This window comes from Saccostrea cucullata, unplaced genomic scaffold (genome assembly GCF_032062105.1).
Source record: "Saccostrea cucullata isolate Sc308-1 unplaced genomic scaffold, CSIRO_AGI_Scuc_v1 ctg382, whole genome shotgun sequence".
In the NCBI taxonomy this organism is placed as follows: domain Eukaryota; kingdom Metazoa; phylum Mollusca; class Bivalvia; order Ostreida; family Ostreidae; genus Saccostrea; species Saccostrea cuccullata.
This window is the reverse complement of record NW_026925758.1, coordinates 598,792-622,317: the sequence shown is the minus strand read 5'-3', so window position 1 is coordinate 622,317 and position 23,526 is coordinate 598,792. Positions and strand designations below refer to the sequence as shown.

The following is a 23,526-nucleotide window of genomic DNA, read 5'->3' as shown; positions in this document are numbered from 1 at the left end:
ATTTGTCTTCCTTCTAGTGGAAGTATTATTAAAGATCAGCATTTTATTAACCTATCACGGATTCCGGATTTATAAAAGCTTTCAAAATACCAAGCTATTTTAATGTTACCATGAGAAAGCAAGAAAATAATATTAACGTAGTTCATTTGTCATCTCCGCGTCAAGAGTATTGAGGTGGAAGAGGATGAAGGATGACGGTTTAAATATGAAGGGAAGACTTCGACACACAGTCAGAATCGATGAGGAGTTTTAGAAACATATAAAGGAATCGGATTAGACAATTTAAACAGAAAACACGAAGAATGTTTTCTTCTGGTTTTTAGTTAACCGAACCTAATGAAAGAAATAAAAATTGTAACAAATTTTGCAGTAAAATACCAACGAACAAACATTTCCTCTTAAAAACAAACAAATCTAATTTAAATGAAATATATGGAGATGAAGGATAATTATGGAGACGAACAGTATTCAAAATCAAAAAACCATAAAACAATATTAATACAAAACAGGAGCAGAGCAAATACGGACCTCAAAAACATCAGAGGTGGGATCAGGTGCCATGGAGAATGAGCATCACTGCCGACCGGTCACACCCGCCGTGTGCTCCTTGTTATGATCGGAAAATAACGGAGAAATCCGTCGTCAATTCAGTGTATAAATAATGGACTAACAATTAGTATGAAAAACGTCAGTAAGCATTTGACTCAATGATAAATTATATTCGCTGACAAGGTCATTGTATCGACCAAAGAACTTACAAAATGACGACTTTAAACAAGACTTCTGATATTTTTGTTTCATCAACTTGTCTGTCAATAACTTACTTCGTTTTAGAAACTGTTCATACGTGGAGCATGCCCTTGCGTATCGAGTCAACTGAGAAATATAAACACCGTATACAGGTGATGAAGGTGATGAAGGTATATTGCTGTGTTAGTACGGAAAGTTGACGATGGAAAAGTTAATGTCATCAAGTTTATCATAGAGCTTGGTTGTATGAATCCGATTAACGTCTTTTTCAAGTAAAATATTCAAGTATGAAGCAGATGTGTCAGACTCTGTGGTAATTTTTTTTCTCAAGCTCCCCAGGATATATCTTATCGACAAAGGAATAGGAATTACCATTGTTAATTGACAATACGTCGTCAATATATCTAAATGTTGAGTTGAAGGCCACAGCAAGTGTTTTCTTCTTTTCGCGCATAAGATTTTGCACAAATTCTGTTTCATATGAATACAAAAATATGTCTGCAAATAACGGAGCGCAAATGGTACCTATGAAAATACCAACAGATTGTTGGAAGACCTGGTCACCAAAAACCACATAGATATTGTCAATCAGAAACTCAAGCATCTTTTTGATGTCTACTTCCGAGTACTTGTGTGTGTAATCGAAATGTGCTTTAACAAAATAATTTTGCAAATGACCAATGACCAGGTAAGTAAATTTACGAGTTCCATTTTTATTGAAAAAGCAGCTGTCAATAATACCAAAAAGTCTTGACTTTAATTTATCGTGGGGAATGATTGCGTAAGAATTTGAAAAGTCGTAAGTTTTTAAGCTGTTGATTTTGGTAAAATATTGAGATCTCAAATTGTCCAAAAGTTCTTTAGAATTTTTGAGTATCCACATCTGATTCACACCACTTTTTGATTATACTGTTGCACAGTACTCTTGAAGTTTTTCCTTCACTACTGTCAATATCTTAGTGAGGAGTGAAGAAATTGTACATGTATACGTAGAACATCCTCTTTCGTTCTGAATCAACTGAGAGATATAAACTCCGTATTATGGAGGCGATGAAGGTATATTGTTGCATAAGTAAGGAAATTGACGATTGTAAAGTTAAAGTTATCCCGTTTAACTTAGAGCTTCACTGTGAGATTACCATGAACGTCTTTATCAAGTAAAATATCCAAATATGAAAAAGATGTGTCAGGTATCGTTTGTCTCAAGCTGACCTGGATATGTCATATGGACATGAGAATAGAAATTTTGTTTTGCCGAGAAGTGTCGTATAACCATTGAATATTTTGAAGAAAAAGAGAGAAAAAAAAATAAACACACAATTAATGATAAATATTCTAACTCAGAAGAAAATACGGGATAATTAATTAACAAGCAATAATCATGAAAGTAATATGCATGTTATTGGTGAAAAGATTTATCAATTGAAGGATGACCTATTTATTTTTGTGAAAAAGATTGAGGAGGCTGCTAGCGTAGGAACTTGAATATTTTCATTTGAATTTCATTGGGTTAAAAAAGATCTTTAATTGATCACTATTAAACCTTAATTAGAGTGTCCTGAACGTATTACATACACTTCATTATCCGAATCATTTGCTGTAATGTTGTATTTACTTAACATGAATGGAACTATATTTCATCTGAACATTTGTGTGAAGCGACCCTGACTTTAGTAATATATCTGGAATAGATACACTGTAGTAAGCACTGATCAAATGTATTTAAAATGGGATTGATATTGTCTTATTTCATCTACATGAGCCTGTGTACACTGACGCCATGCGAAATTCTGATAACATGTGCGTGACATAAAAACAATGTGCAAAGAAAACACGATATATATATTGCTTACATTTAAAAAAAAAATTCTTTCTCCTCTTTAGTAGAAAAATCTCTCTCTCTCTCTCTCTCTCTCTCTCTCTCTCTCTCTCTCTCTCTCTCTCTCTCTCTCTCCGCTTTATATTTCATCACGTGAGTACAGTGCCAAACGATGAATCTTGTATGCGCGATATCGTTTCATGGATGTTCTGTGTAGAAATAATTTACAGGGATTTGAAGAATTTCTGTAAAAGGACAAAATCTTCCCGTACTAATTTTATATGAATGGTGTTAGATATTTTTATTATTATTAATACACACCAAAACTTGTCGACAATTTCAAAGATTAAGGAACTCAAGTTGTTCTCAGATTTACAAGAGAACGACAAGTAAAATTGATGCAAAGGATCAAATCGGCCGCAAACAAAATTAAGCATTTAAAAAATTTCATTCACAATTTTAAAAGCGTCTATGCAAGGAAATCACGTCAGGGATATTCCAAGGCGAAATAATTGAATAATTCTTATTTCAGGCTGTATTCAAAGCAAAAAATATATAATATCAAAGAATTGAATAAATAGACATTTTACCACATTTGCTTTTATATAGATTATAATAGATAATAAATTCATCGATGTATAAAAATGTCAATACAGGGACGTAGCATCGATTTTCAAAGTAGGGGGGCAGCCAGATAAATTTTATCCTACACTAGAAAACTTTAAAAGAAAAAAAAAAAAAAAGAAAAGAAAAAAAGAAAGAAAGAAAAGGAAATTGTTTTCCAAACCTGAAAATCGTATTTGACTTCTTGCTGTAACTATAAGTATGTGTGTTTGTGTGTGTGTGTGTGTGGGAGGGGGGGGGGCTTCTATGAACATTTTAAATAGTTAAAAAATTATGCTTTAAAAAAGTGAAGGGGGGCAGCCCCCCATGTCCCCTGTTGCTACGTGCCTGCAATGATGATTGATGAATGATAAGAATTTATTGTCATCAAAATAAAGATGAACTACGTGCTGATACCCTGGATATTGGTCACGTGATAATGCCCATGGTTGCTGCAGAGTAGGATATGCTGCCAGCCGCGGTGCAAAATCATGAAAATGTAGAAAAAAAAATATCTTGGTGTCATTTGCAGCTCTAGAGCATGTTAACAATTTTTACTACTTGAAAAATTTTCAATTTTTATTCACCAATCACTTTTACCACCTCATTATTATCCAGAAAATCATGACGATTTCCTTTTATATCTTACACACTCTCAGACTGGGGAGAATCTATTGGAAACTCTTTTTGTATAACCATTAATTATCAATTATCTGATGAGAAGTGAAATTGAATTATAATAACAACAATTAATACTAAGTTTAAGCAAGTTTTTAAAATAGTTTACTCATGATTTTTACTTGTTATCATTAAAGAATTATTTTATTGAACTAATAAAAAAAAAGTCTCATTTCCCCCTGTGCACTTTCTAACTCAACCACAAATAGATCGGCCGCTTCTGCGGCTGATAACAACTGTATTGAACAGTTGATACAAACAAAAACGGAAACCTGAATAGTTGTATATTTTTGGTCCTGTTCTTTTTATGCAAATGAAGCAGGTAATTAGGAGATTGTAAAACATCTATGATGTTAAAATGTTTACGTTTTTTGCAACCTTCTACGGAAGCCCAATAGTGCAAACGAAATTATTAAATAAAGAAAAACAAAATTAATATATAAAGAAAAACGAAATTATTAAATAAAGAAAACGAAATTATTATATAATGGCAAACGAAATTATTAAATAAAGAAAAACAAAAACGAAATTAATATATAAAGAAAAACGAAATTATTAAATAAAGAAAAACGAAATTAATATATAAAGAAAAACGAAATTATTAAATAAAGAAAAACGAAATTATTATATAATGGCAAACGAAATTATTAAATAAAGAAAAACGAAATTAATATTTAAAGAAAAACGAAATTATTAAATAAAGAAAACAAAGTTATTATATACAGAAAAACGAAATTATTAAATAAAGAAAAACGAAATTAATATATAAAGAAAAACAAAATTAATATATAAAGAAAAACGAAATTAATATATAAAGAAAAACGAAATTATTAAAAGTAGAAAAACTGAAACTAAAATACGGAATTTATAGAGGTGCACGGTAAGGGTCTGAACCCATAAATCATTAGTGCACCGCGTCTGATGGACCTGATTTTGTTTCGACAATAAACGAGCGAGATGTTTGCCTTTACATTCACCTTTTCCTATATCGAAAACATATCCATTACAATTCATGGATGGGGAGAATTTAACCTTTGATATCTAATTGCACAACTATTTAAGAAAACATGAACGTTAAGATTCCGTTGTTTACAACTCGTAATTGTTGAATTTTTAACATTAAGGAAATTCCCTTATCCATTATTCAACTATCGCACAATACATTCATTAGAAAATGCTGTAAAATAATACGTTATCGATCGGACTTGGGTTTGTTTGACATTATAAAAAAATGTTTAAAGAGAACAGGTGCAAAAAGTAAAACAAGTCAAAGAGGTTACAAGAAGTAGATTTTAATGATTGCTTACTATATTAGAAGTAAAGCAAATCACCTTCAGTTGATTCCTTGGTCTTATCAACGCATAATTAGAGGTGATGTACTGGCTACTAGTACTTGTTCTCACATATTATAAATGTCAAACTCTCAATCTGTACTATTTATAATTCAGTGGTACTATAGTTCTTGTTCTCATATATTTTAAATGACAAACTCTCAATTTGTGTATTTATAAGTCGGTGATATTTGTGAACAAACAATGCACACTCTTGTAAATAACAAATCCCACAAAGTAATCAAATCATTTTTCTTTTTATAGTTTAAACAATCTAAGATTTATGGGTACACAGATCGGACGCTAGGTTAAGTTCGTGGGAATCCAGTAATACTATACGCAAGGTCTTGACCTTTTGCGATTCAAGTGCTCTTTTGAATGGATGTCATTAATTTTAATCAAGCAGAAACAGCCACCCTCATGATCCTCTATGCATAATGCCACACATTAACAAATTACGTATACCGTTAAACAATTATTGACAATTTACTTCAAACATTAGATTGAAGTATTTGTTTCAGTTGATATTTTCTCTTTCTCCCTCACTCTCCTTTTTATTTAATAATTTCGTTTTTCTTTTTTAATAATTTCGTTTTTCTTTTTTTAATAATTTCGTTTTTCTTTATATAATAATTTCGTTTTTCTTTTTTTAATAATTTCGTTTTTCTTTATTTAATAATTTCGTTTTTCTTTATATATTAATTTCGTTTTTCTTTATTTAATAATTTCGTTTTTCTTTATATATATTAATTTCGTTTTTCTTTATTTAATAATTTCGTTTTTCTTTATATATTAATTTCGTTTTTCTTTATTTAATAATTTCGTTTTTCTTTGTATATTAATTTCGTTTTCTTTATTTAATAATTTCGTTTTTCTTTATATATTAATTTCGTTTTTCTTTATTTAATAATTTCGTTTTTCTTTATATATTAATTTCGTTTTTCTTTATATATTTTTGGTTTGCACTATTGGGCTTCCGTAACCTTCCGTATTAATATATATAGATATATGTTTTTCAACTTCAAACCCAATTATGAAACACTAAATGAAAAATTAAAATGTACCGGTGAAACCTGTTCATTTTACTCATTGAAATAAGAATCAAGCTGTTATTTTCAATTTAGAAAGCGATTGTTTTCATCATATATCCTTAAATAATACCCCACAATCCCAACCAAGGACGTCCTGAGTATACTTGAATATCAGTATAAATGGTCAATACAGAGTCGCTGTTCTTGTTATAGTGCATGCATACCAACGTGATATCATAACAAACACTGTTTTGTTGATAATTTTATTGGAATAAAATATAATACTAGTAAATGGGAGTTAACGAACAGTATTCGAGCTCAGAAGTCTATAAAAAATACAAAATATAGGAGCAGAGCAAACAGGGGCCTTCAAAACATCAGAGGTGGGATCAGGTGGAATTGATAAAATATAAAACATTTAATTTACAAATCATAGTTACATCTCCGTTTTTCCTTTTGCCCGATCATGACAAAGGTAAGGTGCAATCAGTGGATGTGAGCGGAAGACAGGGAAGGCTTTTCCTTTATGGCACCTGATCAGACCTCGATCTGATAAGTTTAGAGGTCCGTATTCGCTTTTTTACCCATTTATACTATGTATTCGTCCGTATTCATTCTTTTACCAATTTATACTATCTTTATGGATTTCTGAGGGTTTTTCTTCCTTATCTTTATGGTTCTTTTATGATTAATTCCAGTTTATTTCAGTATTTTACTTTGTTTTCTGCAGCGCTGTTTTGTCATTGGATGATGTGAAAAATGAACATAGCATTACTATTGTCAATGCACTAGTAAACCACGCCTGGGGTTTTTTGAATATAGAATTTGCACACTTGTTTACTAGCTTTAAAATCAATGAAATTATCAAAAAAAAGCGTAAATATGATTTTAACTATAAATCCTGAAGGCGAATGCTAAAGCAATTATATGGATGTAATTTTAACAAAATATGTCCATGTCATTGACATGTTTAGGTCTACCAGAGAGCAACGCGAGAGTTTAATGCTTAAGCGAATAAAAATACATCCAAAAGTCTTTACTTTCAATTACTTTCATGCTTACAAATTCTTTTAATGTTTTCTAAGAAATTCTGATCAAAATGAGAGAAAATTTTCTTTCTCCTGATCGATTTGATTCGATTTTTCCCAAATTTGATATATTTTTTCTTATGACAGATTACATTTATTCCATTCTCGTACAGCGGGTTTTCTTGGCGGGTGTAAAATTTGGCGTTTTGCAAGCTCTGGTATGCCAATAATTATGGCGTAATTTATTTAAGCGGACAGTGTTTCAGCTCCTTGCTGTTAAACAATAAGAAGAGTACTGACTATTTTAGCGATTGAAATTTTAGCGGATAATATCATCAAAACGCCAAATTGAGCCAAAATTAGCAACCCGCTAAAATAATTCGGTATACGGTAATTCATCGAAATGCAAAACAAAAAAAAAAGTAGATACAAAATTTGTAATGAGCTTTGAAGATAGGTTATGAAGTAAGGAAAACAAATAGAACACATTTTGAGGTAAAACCTATAAAATATATGATTGCACTGAATTGTTTTACAGTTTTATCGATTCGTCTAGGATTACTTGTATAATGTGAACATATAGAAACTAATAGACTCATTCAAGGTCAAGGAAGCTATTGGGTCAACATTAAAATTAGACATGCTTCTGGTCGCGTTATTGTGTGTGTGACCTTATTCAGAATTTATACTCTCTCTCTCTCTCTCTCTCTCTCTCTCTCTCTCTCTCATTTCAGGATAATTCTACGTACTACTATCTAGAATATATTAAGGTAAGTTTCAACAGGCAGGGTCCGTCGGGCAAGATTACCTCTAAAAACAAATAATGATCCTGCCTCCGAGCTCCAAGAAACACAGATCCCTCTTTAAAATTGGAAAAAAATCATGTATTTCAAAACTATTGTCCTACATATACTAACCCTTTACAAAGAAACAAATAATCATATTTTCTTTTCTTTTCTTTTAATCTGATTTATTTATTGATTTTCAATTAACTATGGTTATTTCCATTCTTATGTCGATACGATCCGCTTGCGACAAAAGATACCACAGGGTCTGAAAGATCTGTTTCATATTTGAATATTATACTTAAAAAACGTTAATGGTAATCTTATAACCAAGTTCTGTGATAAACATGATGACTTTAACTTTTCAATTCTCATCTTCCCTTACTTATGCAGGAATATACCTTCATCACATGCATACAGAGTTTATATATCTCAGTTGATTCGATACGCGAAAGCATGCACTGTGTATGTACAATTTTCACAACGAGGTAAATTATTGACAAACAAGTTGCTGAAACAAAAATATCAGCAGTCTGTTTAAAGTCATCATTTCGTAAGTTCTATGGTCGATACAATGACCTTGTCAGCAAATGCAAATTATCACCGAGTCAAATGCTGACTGACGTTTTTCATACCAATTGTTAGTCCATTATTAATACACTGATTGACGACGGATTTTCCGTTATTTCCAAATCATGACAAGTAACACACGACTGGTGTGACTGGTCGGCAGGGAATGTTCACACCTCCATGGCACCTGATCTCACCTCTGATGTTTTGGGGGTCCTTGTTCGCTCTGCTCCTCTTTTTCAAAAGTTTAACGGACTTTTGAGCTTCAATACTGTTCGTTATCTCCATATATTTCATTATATACCGTGGTTTCATCAATATTCCTTGAGCAACAATTTTCGAGGATTTCGTTGTTGAGCTGATCCACGAAATTAAATTTTCCTTGAATTAAGAAATATGATATTCATTTGTATAGACAATGCTTTTGTCCACGAAATATTTATCCTCGAAATACTTATCGCAAAAATGTCTGATTTACAAACTACACTAAAATTGATGCCAACGAAATGAAATCACAGAATTATGATTATTTTTAATATTTCCTTGTAAAATGTATTCGTTCCCAACATTTGATATTTTGTTTTCAGGAAATATGGAATAATCCCAGATCCGAGCACATCTTTACCACAAAGGAAAATCCTAATCAAAGAAAAGGCATTTTATAATTACTCTGTATCACAACTAGGGAAATAAAAAAATCAGAATGCATAACGAGAACCATATTATTTCTATCGTAAGACTAAGTAGTAAAGCTACAAGGGGTATAATAAACATCCCAATCCACTAGTGATTGCTAGGTAAGAAGGTTAATGTCTGAGAAGATCACAAGTTACTGCTTCCGCATAACATTATCTCAGAATAAATGGACAATTTCAAAAATAAGAGGGTCGTCCAAAGACATCACAAACTTATCTCACAAGCTTATTTTTTAAAAACATTGATAGTAAATGATGATATCGAACAACGAGGAATTTTATCCGTGCAAACATCTACCGCTAACTCTTTCCATCGACTTATTTTCAATCTCAATCAAACGATCACAGAGTCAGTATATTAGCGAATGAGCTACTGTGATGGTATATGAAATTACGTCGAAATGCCTGCAAGTTGTTATTTTAAAATGTTGATAACGATGGATATCAATGCTATATTTTATTCTATAGGTCAAACAAACAGATAAAAGGTTTAAGTATATCTGGAATAACCTTCGTATGTCTCTCTATGTCATGAAGCCATCAAAACTGTGCATTTAACAATAAAAACATTTGGTTTGTATTGTAACTGAAAACTTTATATCATGCTTCAAAAGATAATTATTGTCGACTCTGCATTTATGGGGGTAAATTGCGGGTTTTAGCAATAAAAAAACTAAAGAGTAATGCATATTCCATGTCTTAGCCAATAAATGTAATACTATAGGTTTAAAAATATGTAAAAATGCAGACTGATGAATCTGTTATATATCATTATACCATAAAAAAGTTTAGCATTTGCCGAACATAACAATACTCTCTTATTTAACGGGGTTTTTTTACCACTCGAATTTCCTTTCCAAATGGCAAACCAGATAAATTTTTCAAAGTAATAGAAATTGAAATGCAATAAACGGATTTCAAAAGACCTCAGAATTCAATTCAGTATTGATACGAAATGTATATATGTAATAATAACAAGTGTTTAATTTGTTTGCAGTTCCTAAACATACAAGCATTCACTGACACCTTTAAGCAAAGAAATCAATGATTAGGATTTACTTAAATTCAATACAGGTAGAAGGTACATGTGTACCAGCATCGCTGAACAAAGCAAACAAAATACAATTGAACGCACTATAAGAATGTGGCGGATGGAGTTTGTGTGCATGCTTAGGGTATTGAAACTTTTTCTGTAACATTAGTATATAAGCATCGTAAAGATCAAATACTGTCTTTCGGGTAATTTTATACTCAAACCATGCTCTACGTACGAAATATTTCTTTAATATAAAGTAAAAAGTTATGGACAAACAAGTCTATGAAACAGGAATATCAACAGCCGGGGGCCTTTAAGTCGCCATTTCACAAGACTTCTGTCGATATAGTGAACTTGTGAGCAAAAACAATCTATCATCAAAGTCATTTTTCGGTCATTATTTACATATTGATCACGGAAAGCACACTGCAGCTGAGTCCGGTCAGCAGGGGACACTCGATCCTGCATGGCACCTGATCTAAATTCTTATGTGTATAGATTTTTCTCCTGATTGGTATTTTGTGATAGGTTTTTTGAGGCAGACTACTGATCGTTATTTCCACATTTCCTTTTGCCATGCAACAGTGGATGTGGCCGGTCGATCGAGATCTTTTAATTAAAAGAGATTAATAAGTTAAATCATGAAGACTAAATCATTGATAAGCGTCTTTGGCTTCTTTCCGAGCACCGAGGACATTATTTATTGAACAGCCCTCGTATATTCAAGAAGTGGTGTAAATAAGCTGTGGATACTTAAAAATTCCAAGGAACTTTTGGACATTTTAAAATCACAAGATTTTACCAAAATCAACAGCTTAAATTTACAACTTTTCAACATTGTTCACAACAATTGCCCACGATCAATTAAAGTCCAGGCTTTTTTATATCATTGACAGCTGCTTTTTTAAAAAAAATGGAACTTGTAAATTTACATATCTTGTCATTGGTCATTTGCAAAATTCTTTTGTTAAAACATTCTGATTGTACACAAAAGTACACTGAAATTGACATCAAAAAGATGCTTGCTTTTCTGATTGACAATATCTATGTGGTTTTTGGAGACCAGTTCTTCCAACAATCTATTGGAATTCCAATGGGAGCCAATTGTGCCCCTTTATTTGCAGACCTATTTTAGTATTCATATGAAGCAGAATTTGTGGAAAATCTAAAGCGTGAAAAGAAGAAAAGACTTGCTGAGGCCTACGTCTCGACATTTAGATATATCGACGACGTATTGTCAATTAACAATGATAATTTCCATTCTTGTCTCGTTACGATATATCCTGGTGAGCTTGAGTTGATGAAACAAGAAAATCAGCAGTCTCGTTTAAAGTCATCATTTATTTGGTAGATACAATGAGCTTGTCAATTTATACAATTTATCATCGAGTCAAATGCTGACTGACGTTTTTCATACGTATTGTTAGTCCATTATTTATACACTGAATCGACGACGTATTTTCCCGTTATTTTCCCAATCATGACATGGAGCACATGGCGGGTGTGACCAGTTGGCAGGGGATGCTCACTCCTCCATGGCACCTGATCCTACCTCTGATGTTTTGGAGTTCTGTGTTTGCTTTGCTCCTATTTAGTATTGTTTTATGGACTTTTTGATCTTGAATACTGTTCGTTATCTCCATATGTTTTATTGTAGATAATTTTACCCTTCAGTCTTAGTTATTTAGCTTTTGTGATTTAGTTTCGTATGAAACGTTAGACCTATGTTTTCGTCTAATTTCTTAAACACTAAAAAATATTAATTTTACAATCATTTAAGTAGTTTGTAACTGCCTATCTACTGGGACTGCACTGAGATAACACATGCCGTGTTACAGAATCTCAGGATACCTCTGTAGTGACAAGCTTGTTGAGGCTTGACCTGTCTATTCTCTTAAACTTGTGATAAGACCTGAATAAGGCACACAGTTTCGGGGAATAGGCAGTGAGGGTCACCAATATTAGCTTATACGTAAGACCTGTATAAGGCAGTAGGCTGATGGAGAGAGAGGTGGCATACCACAGAAGTGGGGTAAGTGCCAAGATGCAGCAGTACATTTAGAGTGGCAGGACCAGAGAAATTCATTGCGGGAGACACCCGTCAACCACAGTTAGGGGTTGCCCAATCAAGAAGAAACCCATTGTATTTGTACATATTTGATTATAATCGTATTGGTCAACAAAAACCTGAGTTAACAGTTTAACGAACCTAAGTGTAACGCCTCGGTGATAAAAGACATATCACCGAACACGAAGCTCGACCGAGTTGCACGTTACAGAGGGATTGGTCTTGATCCATTATCTTTGACTGATGTTTCGGAGGTCAGTGTTTGCTCTGCTCCTATTTTGTATTGTTTGATGGATTTCGATATTGAATACTGTTCGTTATCTCCACATCCTTCTTTATTTACTTCAAATGACTAACTTTTTGAGGAGAGGACGATAAAATTTCATTGGTCATTTTGTTCAACGGCAGTTGGTTATTTTTCTTGCCTTATTATTTTATGAAAGTATTTTTGGACGTGCAATACATTTGCACACAGCATTGCCCAAGTGTTTTTTTTAATTATTTGTCATAAGTAATCAAATAGGAACATGTTCTCCTATTTAATGTGATCAATTTCTCTATGAACTGCACAATTGCAGACCTAAAACTTTAAATAACATACATTATACTGAATCAAATAGATATTCACGTTCGTTTAATTTGTTTTAATAGATAACTGGATATTCCACAGTGTCAAAGTATGAGTAGTACTATAGAGTCTCTGAGTTTTAGTTGCCATCCAGAAGCCAGAGTTTCCTCTGATTCTTCTTGTATTTGTTTCCTAGGATCTTTAATGCCACTGGTTTTTCGGTTTGACTTTAATCAATTGGTTTATTTTCTTCTCTGACGACGGTAGGTTTTTCGTGGGAGATAATAACAATTGACTCTCATTTCAGAACTTGGGATGATATTGTTGAGTCTTACATGTATAGGTAAAGGATTTTTTAGAATGTTTTTCTCCTTTAGAATTTAGGACAAACACCTTGTTTTTCAGCAAGATGGAAGTCTATATCTGTTAAGTAATTCCTTGGAATCGTGAATGCAATTGTTCCTATCAAGTATGTCTCAAGACATGAAACTCATTTAGTATTTAACTTGTTTATACCTTTAAATAAACATGTAGATATACTGACGATGCATTATCAATGAAAAAAGATACTATCAATCTTTATCGATACGATATCTATAAAATTAAAATTAAGAAACCACATAATCCACCACGTACTTCAATGTTCTACTTACCGCAGACGATAAGGACGAACTAACAGCTAATTTGTATGACAATAGAGAAGATTTCAATTTTCAACTGTAAACTCTCTTTATTTCTATAATGAAATCCTGATAGCACTTACACATGATGTTCACATCTTTAAAACTTTCGAAACATATGTATTCCTTAAGTACAATCAATTTTTAAACCGATGCATCTTACTGACAAATAAGTTTATGTTATAGGGAATTCAACATCCTCCTTTAAAGTGGACATTTTGTAAATTTCATGTTCATTGTTTGATCTATCTTGTTAGCAAATTTAAACCTATCAAAACATATTTTTGCTGACTTATTAAATGCCTTTGTGTACGTCTGTTATACTAAATGATGAACTTCATAATAAAATTTAAGATTTGTATTCATGTGTTATATCAAAGATTCATTAACTTAGGAAAGAAAATGGATAAAATCTAGCGAAGAGTCTTAGTAGCATGGTTATTTCCTGCTTTCGAAATCATCAATCAAATATCTTTTCTTTAAAAGAAACTACGACAGAACATTCATTCAAAGTCCACCAGCCTAGGGCACAACCTTTATTATAATTCGAAAGTGTGTCAACGTACCAGAATATCAAACAATAACTTTTTAAGTAGGAAAAATTAAAGAGACACAGTGACGCACAAAGGGGAAAATTGACAAACGTTGAATTTTTGCATGACCCGAGTAAATTTTGTTCAATTCCTTAAAGTATTTGGTTTCAGAAAATTACAGGTTTTAGAACTTAAAAAATATATTTTTATGGAGAAAAATAAAAATAATTTCAGTATGCCCCATATTATAACGAAAATATTGCTTTACTTCTTCCTAACTATTGTACGCGTGCGCAAAAAAGTTGAATAAGTTACCAGAGTTACCTTGGTCTCAAGTACCGAGGAATGAATGTAAGTATACCAAACATTTTGATGCAATCTTTTTAAAAAGTTGTTAAAACATATTTCTCACCTTTGCATGCTCCATTTGAATGTTGTTTACAAGTTTGAGCGTGACCTTAACATACACGAAAACAACGAAACAGTACAACCTTTGTTTTTCCGGTACTTAAATTGTACAGTCTATTCTTTTAAACAGTGTAGTTTAATTGTCATATCTTCGCTATATACACATAATTTTCATAAGTCTTTCTCTGTATGCTACTGACATCTTAAAAGAAACGCATGATTTTGACTCATTGTGTAACTTTAAAGAAGGTTACTTGACTTTGAACAACTAGCCCTTTTCATCTTTCACAAATAGGTTCACACATTTACTCAAGAAGCAAACAACCATGAAATATAGAGATAACTAACACTATCCAAGCTAAATAGACCATCCATTCCAACAATGCCAATAAGGAGCAGAGCAGACAAGGACCCAGAAATGTAATTTTTGTAAACAGGTGCCATGGAGGAGTAAGCGCTCCCTGTCATGATCTAAGGAATTACAGTCTTTTAGTAGAGTATGCAAGGGCATCAACGATGGTTGGAAACGTAGGATAATTTGCATGATGGGCAATGCCCGTGATGCGCAAATTTTCCAATATTTCCAACTATTGTTGATGTCCCTTGCATATTCTACTTACTAGATAATGGTTTCTTTCATTTCTATTTTATTGTGAAATAAAATTGTTAATTTAGATTTTAAAAATGTAGACTGTTAAATTAATATTACACAGACGTAAGAGATTGAGATGCATATTAGGTCTTCTCACTATCGATTGGCGGTAGAATGATCAAGAAATCAACTTTCCAAAAAGTTATCATAGAGAAAACAAATAGAAATGGAAATATAAGTAAAGAAAGGGGAAATCCTTAAAGAATTCAATGTGTTAATAATGGCCAATGAATTATTCAGAAAAAGTCGGTCATTGTATTGACCATAGATCGAACTCGAAAGGATGGTCTAAAACAAGACTGCATAAATTGTTGTTTTATCAACTTGTATGTCAATAACTTTAATTGTTTTAGAAGTACGTAGAACTTGCTCTTTTGTATTGAATCAACTGATTCACGTAATAAATTGATTATCACACGGCAAATTATGCCGTGAAATAAATTCAACATTAAAGCTTGCATATTAGACATGTAATATGAAGGCTAAATGAAAAAGAATGTGGCTCAGTGAAAACATCTTAGTGTTTCATGAATATCGTTCCTTATTTCCATATGTTTCATAGATATTACAAACACAAAAACTAACCAACATTATTTGGGGAAAAAACTTATAAACATTACTTTTGATCATCGCACTACTTTTCTCGCTTACTTCTTTACTTTCCGAACAGGCGTGGATAGAGTCAGAACTAAGAGACTTACAATAATAACAGTAACAGATGGTTGTAACTCTATAAAACACTGGCAAATGACATAACTGGTGCACTGAGTACTTTCTTTATTCATTTTAGAATAGAAACATAGGTAATCAGAGATTACAGAGCTCACCTCAACGAATGTTGTCTTTAAGTAAGGCAAAGTCACAAAATTAACCAACAAGAAGTGTACATTCCAAAAATGAAAATATTTAAGCAATTTTAATCTGATTTTGAAATAGACCTACACAAAAAAATTAAACTAGTTCTTCTTCATTAAAATGTAATTAAAATCCAGCATCTGAAGCAAATTTGAGAGTTTTCATCTCTTGATGCAACATTTGTGCAAGTTTGGTTTATACAATGTTATATAAGCCTTATAGTTTTTTGGTAATAGACCTGCATCCATAACTTTTACCTGGTCTATTATCTGAAAATGTTCAGCATCCGAAGCAAGTCCATTAGTGTGCATCCTAAGATGTATCATCCATGCACGTTTGCTCATTATAGGGCTCATAGTTAATTGGAAATGAAACATGCATCAAAAACTAACATTTTCACTCATCAACAAAAAGTAGGTCAGATTCAGCATCCGAAGCAAGCCCGGTAGTATGCATTCTTATATGTATCATCCATGCAAGTTTGGTCATTAAAGAACTCATAGTTACTTGGAAATGAATCATGCACCAAAAACTTTAACCTATTCACTCAACTGAAAATGTGGGTCAGATACAGCATCAACCTGGTAGTATACATCCTTATATGTATAATCCATGCTAGTTTGGTCAACATAGGGCTTATAGTTACTTGGAAATGAAACCTGCACCAAAAACTTTAACTTGTTTACTCAAGAAATGTGGGTCAGATTAGCATCCAAAGCAAGCCCAGTATGCATCCTTATATGTATCATCCATGCAAGTTTGGTCAACATAGGGCTTATAGTTACTTGGAAATGAAACCTGCACCAAAACCTTTAACCTGTTCACTCAACCGTAAAATGTAGGTCAGATTCAGCATCCGAAGCAAGCCCAGTAGTATGCATCCTCTCAGATGTATCATCCATGCAAGTTTGGTCAACATAGGGCTTATAGTTACTTGGAAATGAAACCTGCACCAAAAACTTTAACCTGTTCAATTAACCGTAAAATGTAGGTCAGATTCAGCATCCGAAGCAAGCCCTGCAGTGTGCATCCTTATATATATCATGCATGCAAGTTTGGTCAACATAGGGCTTATAGTTACTTGGAAATGAATCATGCACCAATAACTTTAACCTGTTCACTCAACCGTAAAATGTAGGTCAGATTCAGCATCCAAAGCAAGCCTGGTAGTATGCATCCTTAGATGTATCATCCATGCAAGTTTGGTCAACATAGGGCTTATAGTTACTTGGAAATGAAACCTACACCCAAAACTGCACCAAAAATGTTAACCTGCTCCAAAAACATTAACCTGGTCATTCCTTTGCTGAAATTGCAGCATCTGAAACTTTGACTGGTACAATGAAATACACTTTCTCTTCCATGCATGTCTAATCAATATAGGACATAGAAAAAAAAGAAAACTGCTCCAAAAAACTTAACCTTAACCTGGGACGCCGACGCCGACACCGACGCCGACACCGACACCGACGCCGAGGGTATTACATAAGCTCCCCCAACTTCGTTGAGGTGAGCTAAAAATGGCCTTCAGATTCATTCTCAATGACTTTTTGTTAAAGGATGTAAGGTTGTAGATAAGTGGGATGTTTATTTCAAACCATCAACCTATATAATATGACCCTTCTCTCTGGGACAAAAATATTTCAAAAATACTTTGTTAATTACGAACAATAGGTATGAATGAAATAAACGCCACACCATGTGTTGTCTGAAAGATTAACTAAGAAAATTCATGTATAACTTGAAGCTTGATTTCATTCAACGTGAGAAAAGAATACACACCATATTTAGACTATTGTGTTTTTGTGTATATACTTCCACTCCTTGCCAGGGAAAATAGTGAAATAGTGTAATATCTAGAGACTCTTTTTAAAAACACAACAAAGAGTTTTCTTTGACAAGAGATAATGAGAGACCAATCCCAATGTCTGTATAGTACTAATGTAGTGTAACTTATACTTAAACTAAATGTTTTTTTTCCAAGGAGAGAAAAAGAAGATCAAACCTTTCGTGCAAGATTGTAGTGTCTGATCATATTTAACTATCAAAACACATTAAGCGATGAAATGTATCACCAGGGCAACTTATTTACTCAAAACAATGTAGAATTATCCCGATTTCGTTTTATTTATGAACATTGTATCCAAATTCCTCTTGATAAGAATCAGCAGCTCAGTGGGGTATGTCTATCCAATATTTCAATTGTTTTTATGGATACATTTTACCGTATTCAAGCAGAATTTTTAGCAAAGATTTAATTTTGGCATTATTAGTGAGGGTGCCAAAATCGCTAAAATTGAATATCGCTAAAAATTAATTGCGCTTTTTTTTGTAATAGCTTCTTAAGTGAGCTTTTTAAAATCGCTAAAATTACATCTCTCTAAAAATAAAATACCAAATTTTAAGAACAAATCGCTAAATTTGCGTCTCGCTAAAATTTACACTTACTGTAGCATTCGGTATTTGTGGGATTTCTAAAAGGTTGATTTGTCGATTATGTAAAAGATCACAAACAAGTCAAATATTAAAAAAAAAAATTTTATATATAAAATCATATGAATAATACCAAACTGAATTATTATTAGTATTACTATTTACTGGCATTATATAGTTTGTTTTAATGAAGACTGTTTAGGTTCATGTAATAAAAAACTCAATGAGGGACGATTAAGAGGAATTATTTTGATACAGATTTTTAAAAATAAAGTTATATAAAAAAAGTATGAAAATAAATTATGTACGTATATGGAATATATATAGAGATGCAACACATTTTCAGAAAATGTTTTAGGTCCATTAATGCATCATATTAAGAAAAAAGTAAATTTAACATCTAATTTTTAAATATCTACTAAGGATTTGGACAATACCATTTCTGTATAAACGTCTTGCACAAATATGATTTATCTTTATTTATCTTTTACCCACTGAACTCTTACAGGAATTTTTAAAATACATTTTCCCGATCACAGCAAAGAGCACACAATGGAAGTGACCGCCGACAGGGAATGCTTACTCTTCCTCGGTACCTGATTCCACTTTGGATTAATGTAGATGTCGATTTGCTCTGCTCACAATTTTAGAGTTTTATTTGTTTTTTGAGCTTGATTAACTTTTTTAACATAATATTTAAGCATTTAATTCATATTTAACACACCTGACCCTGCCGACAAATTGAATACCGCGCATTAGCGTTAGTTAAATAACGCAAATGAACTTTGCGAGGGGAAAATGGCATATTAATTTTCAATGCACATTTATTGTTTTTAACTTTAATTTAACAGGGTAGTTGTTTTTTACTAAGTTGAGTTAAAACAATATTATACATTTTGGTGTTCCAAGAATTTGAAAATGCATTTATTTACCTACTATGTATTCTACCGCGTGGTGACAAGGTTTTGCGTGTGACTTTAAGAGATTTGAACGTCGTAGATATCTAATGGATTTCATTGAGAAAATTACACGGAATATAAATATTTGAAAACTAGAGGAGAAAATTGGCATATTATAAAATTTTAATGCACATTTATTGTTTTTACCACGTTAAAAATTACGAAAATTGGTCAGATGGGAAATTTAGTTACTGTTTTTTTTTACTCAACCGTAAAATTTATGAGTTAAAAAAAAAAGCAAAACACGTGCAATTTGATAACATTTTGGTGTTGCATTATTTGATGCATATGAATGCAATCGTTTTTCAATATTAAAAGACATTATGAATTTATTGCAATCTTGGCACAGTTTACGGAAGTTCAATTCCAATTGCGAAAAAGGCAACAACGACAAGCAGTTTTGCCCCCATAAAACTTTTTAGCCGTTGTCATGAGGGTCTTTAAGAAATGACGATTGAACGCGAAACAGAGCCATGTTACGATTATCTATCTCTTATGGATTTCCACAAAAACAGCCATTTATAGTGTACACGATTATAATCATTACATTCATACGAAATTTGAAAGAAAACAATTCCGCAATTTGTTTTTTTGAATATACTGTTGTATTCCTCTCACTGGCGCATGCGCGCGCCGTTTCTTATTTTTTTGAAACCCATGCTAAATATAGAGGTTTGATTGTGAAATTCCATGCAAAGGAGAAATAAGCTCACAGATGCACGAGATGGACATTGAAGATAATGAGAGGTTTCGATTTTCCCTCTTGGGGGGTATCGTCATTTGAGCTTCAATAACTCATGAATAATTACACAAAATCATATGAGAATTTGGTTATATCTTTTTTGAAAGATGATTTTAAAAGTTAGATAGGAAAACTAAAAAGTATTTTAAGAAAAACAAATTTAATTCTCCTCAAAAGTTTACCCTGCGTTTCTTTTTCCTTTCAGTATATGTGTCGGATCAAAAAGTAGAATAAGAGGTGCATTATGGCAATATGTGATAAAAATTCTGTGAAAGTTTCATCCAATTTCATTCAGTGGTATGAGAGGAATTGCGGATAAGAGATTGGTACCCTTAAGCGTAACAGACAGAAGGACGGACGTACAGCTAGACGGACGTACAGACGGACGGAGACGGACGGAGACGGACGGACATACCGATTACTATTATACCCTCCCGCTTTTCAACCGGGGGTATAATGAACGTTTATCATAAGTCTCATTGATACTTTAGTATTACTCTTTTAGTTGAATATTATAGGAAATATATTTCAGATTTATACACTGGTCAAACATTTTTGTCAGTCAACAACTAATAACATTATTATTATACGGCAGTTAAAGTATAATATGTAAAATTAATAAAACAAGATTAAGCGGTGCATTTAGCTTATAAATGCAACCTGTAAAAAATTAAAAACAACAAAGTTACATTTTTAGAAATGCACCTTTTAATAATTAACGTAAATTAATGATTAACCTTCTCAGGGAAAACACTGTTTTTTTGTGATTTTTTATCCAGGATCCCAGATTTTTTTTTACTTGATTGATAAGTCACAGCAATCTGAAAAGGAGGCAAACTCTGTTGCCTGTATGATTCACCACCATTTTCAAAATATAGGTTATGGCGAACACAATTTACAACTCCATATGGACAACTGCACTGGTTAGAATAAAAACAACACTGTTATTGGGTATGTATTTCCAATCCAACTGCCTTATATGATTGAAAATTTTTGATTGTGGTCTTTTAGCAAATATATGTTAACATGTAGTATATTTAATGACTTACACTGGCAAAATTATAGCCAATTCATGTGCTCTCCTTTTAAAGTTATTATTTCATAATTAAGTCCTTTTTAAAAGGGCATATAGAGATTTTTTTTTATCTGTCAGACACTATTTTAAAAAAATGTCTTGTAGATATGGAATGTGGAGAGGCATGACTGGAAAACGTATAACCATAGAGTTTTCTCTGATGGAGGAAGGCAACACAAAGTTTTATCCCGACTGGTACTTTGGGATCTGGGGGTGAAATGGCGAGGATCAACTGCAGAGAATCTGGAGGAAGTGGCCAAATCCGTTGGTCAATCATCTAGGAATAACCATAATATCCCACAGGTAGTAGAAGACCCACAGTATCCAGTCATTTCCTATGACTGTCTGGAGCACGATTCTCAAGCAATACTTCAAACCAATACTTCAACTCAAGCAGTATCATCCTTTTAGGTTTGCATTATGTATTGCCTGTTTTGGGGGAGATTAAACAATTAGATGTTGATTTATCGCAGATCAAAGGCTATTGCTACAATACGTGTACAAAGGAGCATAGATAAGATGTTCAAATTATATTATTTTTATTTTTCATTTTTTTGATTAGAATTATATGACTTTGTAATTCCACAGATTTTCAGACCAATCCAGTAAGCAAGTTTAGACACAATCTTTAATCTAAAAAAATTATCAAAATTAATTTAAACTTTTTTGTTTTACACATGTATATCTACTTTTTAAGATTTGATTGTTCATAGATTCTTTCATTTTCATATACTTATATAATTTATCCCTAATATTTAAGAAAAAATTAAAAATCTGTGTTGTCAAATTAAAAAAAAATAGATGTACATGTATAAAAAATGGGTAAAAAAAAACCAGACACTAAATACAGATTTTAAGCCTATGTTGACAAATGCAGATGCTTAGTGTTAGGTTATGAAGAATGCTGTTATCATTGATTATTGAAAATTTTCGTATTATGTTGCTCAAAACATAGAAGTGAAGGGAAATTCAAAACTGTAATTAAATACCATCATTTATGCAAGTATGACTATGCTCCTCCAATACCTTTTGTTAGTTTTTGCATCAAACTGTGTAGATATATATATTTAAAAAAACAATTATGTTGGCCTATCTATAATCTCTTGCAGCATGTCGCATGAACATCCTGGAGAGTCCATCTACGACAGTATGTTAGAGATGAAGAAAAAAAACTGTCAACATCCTAAAACACAAATATTTCAGGTTTCCAAACATGGATGTTTCTCTTCCAACTGTCATTAAACCATGTGGCCTCCACGCACAGCGACAGTGGTATTTATACGATGAGGTAGCCCCATACTGTGCCAGTGTGCACCGAAACCATCAGCCATAAAAGTTGAACAGAAAGCTCAAGGCCATTGAGCAGGGAAGGATCGTGCCAGCACCTACTGCAACACGTGACCGCGGTTTATACGGTATCATCCGAAGGACCGGTCTCCACGTCCCACAGAGGGATTCGATCCCGCGATGTTAGGATCAACTCCTTACTTCGCGACTGTAGAGCAGACGCTCTTACTACTGCGCCACGAAGGCGACGAAATTAGGAAAGAGAAAATTTCCAAATTGACATTTTAATTGTAACAAATCTAGAAACTTACAAACTCGTCCGATGAAATGTCGTCTAAAAACTTTGTAATTTATGTGGTGTCATCGATGTTAAGCGTTTTATCTAATCCAGTTCTTAAAATTCATTCTTATATTATGTTGTTTTGATTTAATCAAACAATTTGTTTTTCAGAATGAAATAGCATCTATTTTAAATTTCGTTACTTTCATTGACCAATTTTAGATAGAACAGAAAGTAGTAAAGTCCAATTTTCTTCACAATGGATGGGGATAGCAAAGGGAAATTACAGATATGTAATTGTTACTGGGGGTTAACTCTACTGGATAATATAAAAATCTCATTTTCTCCCAGGTACATCATTTGGGTCAAAAATCTCATGGCTTGTCACATATATTTAAAATAAGTGCCAACACTAGAGGTAGAAAAAAATGTGTTTTTTTTTTTAAAAAAAAAGGTCATTCCAGTACAACTTTTTTACCTTCGGTTTTCTGTAAAGAATCAATTATATATTGTTAGAGTGGAAAGATGATGATGATGAATGGTATCATTATTAATATGAACAAAAGAAATCGTAATTAGGATTTAGACACCGACCCCAAGACCCCTTGGTTTGATCTGGTGATTACTCTTAGAAAGAATTAATATCTGGTCGGACTTTCA

General features: G+C 32.5%; 1 protein-coding gene across 1 annotated transcript in view; it reads left to right on the top strand.

Moving 5' to 3' along the window:
- The first annotated feature begins 623 nt into the window (after positions 1-623).
- The window catches only part of LOC134269766 (inactive rhomboid protein 1-like), a 228,453-nt gene continuing 205,550 nt past the window's right edge, over positions 624-23,526 (top strand). Inside the window, exon 1 of the mRNA XM_062751974.1 lies at positions 624-627. The gene's annotated coding sequence lies outside the window, so the exon portion shown is untranslated. The remainder of the gene's footprint in view (positions 628-23,526) is intronic.